This window comes from Saccopteryx leptura, chromosome 6 (assembly GCF_036850995.1).
Source record: "Saccopteryx leptura isolate mSacLep1 chromosome 6, mSacLep1_pri_phased_curated, whole genome shotgun sequence".
Lineage (NCBI taxonomy): Eukaryota > Metazoa > Chordata > Mammalia > Chiroptera > Emballonuridae > Saccopteryx > Saccopteryx leptura.
Window position 1 is genome coordinate 172,850,600 of NC_089508.1, and position 4,391 is coordinate 172,854,990.

The following is a 4,391-nucleotide window of genomic DNA, read 5'->3' on the forward strand; positions in this document are numbered from 1 at the left end:
CCATGTGGGCAGCACCATCTTTAACAAAGTGAGCATAATATATTTTATCTGCCCAACAGGGTCCTGTCTAGAGTGGTCAAGCTAATACAACGTCGTGAAATCTCACTGGCTGATGGAAAACTGCTCTTTTCCCAAGGACCACTGGGAAGTTTTTTTTGGCGCGCTTGGTTGTGGGCGGCCCTAGCCAAAGTTCCTGGGTCTGAGTTCCTCACATGACTATCCCCCATTATCCACTGATCTTACAGTAAATGCCAGCACACACCGCTCACCCCAGGGGGTGGGCTTTTTCACTGGTGGAAAGTTTTCTATCCACACCTCAGGACATCTTACTTTGTGGGCCGAGCTGCTGCATCAAGTGGTTGATGAAGGAAGATCAAATATGGGCAGAGGGTGATCTGAAGGGACGTCCAGGTGGCATGGTGACGTGTACCTGCTCAGTAGCAGTGAGGAGGTCAGTTAAGGCAGGACAAGAGAAGTAGGGAAACCGGGACAGATAGTTAAACGACCAAGCCCAGCCTTCACTAAGGAATGAGAAGATGCTTCTGAAGAGTTTGGAGGCCCCCACGGATGAGGATGCACCGGCCCCACCAGGGCCGCCCCCCGCTCTTCGCAGCAGGATGGGCAGAACGAGGCACCAGCCAACTCCTGCCTTCTAGACCTTTGGCAATGGCACAAGCATGATATCACTGATCATTCCTCCCAAAGACCAGATTTCACAAGTGGCAAAAAATGTTAGCAGATGAGTTTGGAACTGTGTCTACCATTAAGTCAGAGTAAACTGCCTTTCAGTCCTGGGAGCTATGACGTCTGTCCAACAAAGAAACTGTATAACAAAGTACTTCCAAATGGCCTGGTTATTTACTGCAGTGCAATTCTAACAAAAGAAGGAAAAGGAAAGCCTGACCAGGCGGTGGAGCAGTGGATAGAACGTTGGACTGGGATGTGGAAGGACCCAGGTTTGAGACCCCGAGGTTGCCAGCTTGAGCGTGGGCTCATCTGGCTTGAGCAAAAGCTCACCAGCTTGGACCCAGGGTCGCTGGCTCCAGCAAGGGGTTACTCAGTCTGCTGAAGGCCCACAGTCAAGGCACATATGAGAAAGCAATCAATGAACAACTAAGAAGTCGCAACGCACAATGAAAAACTAATCATTGATGCTTCTCATCTGTCTCCATTCCTGTCTGTCTGTCCCTGTCTATCCCTCTGACTCCCTCTCTGTCTCTGTAAAAAAATAAATAAATAAATAAATAAATAAATTAAAAAAAAAAAAAAAAGAAGGAAAAGGAAAGTCAACATGGACTTTGATGACCCTTTTAAACCAATTCATACATCATTGTATTTGTGTGACAGTGGTTCCATGCAGAGGCTCTGACAGCCTTACTCTCAGACGATAGCAAGGCTGGCTACATTGTGAATAGATGGTAGTGGCGCACTGTTTGGCACACAGCAAGGAGACACGAGAGAAGTCCTGCACAAATTCACTGTGGGTTTCCCAAAGGAACATGGCGGAGGTCAATCAAACTTGCGACTTGCCCATTTAAGAATGGAAAAGTGGCCTGACGAGGCAGTGGGGCAGTGGATAGAGCATCGAACTAGGATGCGGAGGACCCAGGTTTGAGACCGTGAGGTCGCCAGCTTGAGCCCAGCTCATCTGGTTTGAGCAAAAGCTCACCAGCTTGAGCCCAAGGTCGCTGGCTCAAGCAATGGGTTACTCGGTCTGCTGAAGGCCCATGGTCAAGGCACATATGGGAGGGCAATCAATGAACAACTAAGGCGCCACAATAAAAAACTGATGATTGATGCTTCTCATCTCTCTGCATTTCTGTTTGTCCCTATCTATCCCTCTCTCTGTCTCTAAATAAATAAATAAAATCTTAAAAAAAAAAAAAAAAAAGAGCCTGACCTGTGGTGGCGCAGTGGATAAAGCGTCGACCTGGAAATGCTGCGGTTGCTGGTTCGAAACCCTGGGCTTGCCTGGTCAAGGCACATATGGGAGTTGATGCTTCCAGCTCCTCCCCCCTTCTCTCTCTCTCTCTCTCTCTCTCTCTCTCTCCTCTCTAAAAATGAATAAATTAAAAAAAAAAAAGCTTAAAAAAAATAAAAAAAGAACAGACTGACAACTGTCAGAGGGTGGTTGGGGGACTGAATAAAAGAAGGTGAAGGGATTAAGCAAAAATTAAAAAAAAAAAAAAAAAGAATGGAAAAGCGGCCCTGGCCAGTTGGCTCAGCAGTAGGGCATTGGCCCAGCATGTGGAAGTCCCGGGTTCGATTACTGGTCAGGGCACATAGGAGAGGCGCCCATCTGCTTCTCCACCCTTCCCCCTCTCCTTCCTCTCTGTCTCTCTCTTCCCCTCCTGCAGCTGAGGCTCCATTGGAGCAAAGATGGCCCGGGAGTGGAGGATGGCTCCATGTCTTCCACCTCAGGCACTAGAATGGCTCAGATTGCAGCGGAGCAACACCCTAGATGGGCAGAGTATCGCCCCCTGGTGGGCATGCCAGGTTGATCCCAGTCGAGTGCATGTGGGAGTCCGTCTCTCTGCCTCCCCGCTTCTCACTTCAGCAAAATACAAAAAAAAAAAAAAAAAAAAAAAAGAATGAAAAAGTGCTTGGACTGGGGTGGGGCAATGGATAGAGAAGGCATCAGCCTGGAAAGTCAAGGTCATGGGTTTGAAACTCTGGGCTTGCCCAGTCAAGGCACATGTGACAAGCAAATCAACGAACAACTAAAGTGAAGCAACTATGAGTTGATAATTTTCGTTCCTCCCCCATCCCTGTAAAATTAATAACTAAAATCTTAAAACAATGGAAAAGCAATGTATCTAGGCTTGGTAAGTCGCTGAGACTACTGTGCAGCTGTTTATTTCTGGGGACAAAGTGAACATGCTGGTCTTGTTTTAGCTGATTCAGCTGATTTTAAAACTGAACTAAGTCAATCTGGTATGTTCGATCAGAGGTTGCAATAGTTTTCAAATTAGTCGATATATTGCCTGACCAGGTGTTGGCGCAGTGGATAGAATGTCAGCCTGGGATGCAGAGGACCCAGTTTGGAAACCCTAAGTTGCCTGCTTAAGCATAGGGTCTTTGGCTTGAGCATGGGTTCATAGACATGACCCCATGGTCACTGGCTTGAGCCCAAAGGTCCCTCGCTTGAGCCCAAGGTTGCTGCCTTGAGCCCAAGGTTGCTGACTTGAGCAAGGGGTCACTCACTCTGCTGTAGCCCCCCCATTCCCCACCGCCATCAAGTCACATATAAAAAAGCAATCAATGAACGACTAAGATGCCTGTTGGTCAAATAAATTTGTAAATATGATATATAGGTGTAAAGCCAGTAACCGCAGCCACCATCACAGCCACCTGGCCCGTGCAAGTTCTCATTAGATTCAGACAGACGGTAATGAAACAATGGAACCAAGAGCTGGTGGGCCATCATCTTTAATCCTAGCTTGCACTTGGCGGGCAAGTAAAAACACACACTGGGCTCCAAAATCCACTCATTCAGTGCTCACAAAGCTACTGACTTATCCGAGTTTCCTAGAATAAAAAATTTCTAGCTCACCAGTCTTGTTCACCTCTGTTTCCCATCTCCTTCTCTCTGAACAAACTCTACACAAACTGGCTTCTCCTTCAGCACTCTGCCATCTTGGCTACTTCTCCTCTCCTCCACATGGCCTTACTCTGCTCTCCTTTCCCTGCTCTCTCCTCTAATGCTAATCTCAGGAACTGAGAGAGAGCAAGCTCCTGGTCTTCCCACTTTATAGTAAAGAAATCAAAACCTTTAATCCAATATACAAACAAGGAAGTCTCTGATACAAAGTCACTTATCTGAGGCATGATGGGATTCCTCATGAGAGTGCACCAACCCACATCATGCAATCAGTCAAGGGTGTGGGGAAAAGCTTAGTTTTATTTTATTTTATTTATTTATTTATTTATTTTGTATTTTTCTGAAGCTGGAAACAGGGAGAGACAGACAGACTCCCGCATGCGCCCGACCGGGATCAACCCGGAACGCCCACCAGGGGGCGATGCTCTGCCCATCCTGGGCGTCGGTATGTTGTGACCAGAGCCACTCTAGCGCCTGAGGCAGAGGCCACAGAGCCATCCCCAGCACCCGGGCCATCTTTGCTCCAATGGAGCCTTGGCTGCAGGAGGGGAAGAGAGAAACAGAGAGGAAGGAGAGGGGGAGGGGTGGAGAAGCAGATGGGCGCTTCTCCTGTGTGCCCTGGCCGGGAATCAAACCTGGGACTTCTGCACGCCAGGCCGACGCTCTACCACTAAGCCAACTGGCCAGGGCGAAAAGCTTAGTTTTAAAATTAAGCCTTAGGCTATAACCACCCGCGTGCTACAACCTGTCGTCCACACCCAATGCAAACTATAAGCGAGCAAACCTATGT

General features: G+C 48.0%; 1 pseudogene; it reads left to right on the top strand.

Moving 5' to 3' along the window:
* Positions 1 to 668: 668 nt before the first annotated feature.
* LOC136377228 (eukaryotic peptide chain release factor subunit 1-like) lies at positions 669 to 3,067 on the top strand (annotated as a pseudogene).
* The last annotated feature ends 1,324 nt before the right edge of the window (positions 3,068 to 4,391 follow it).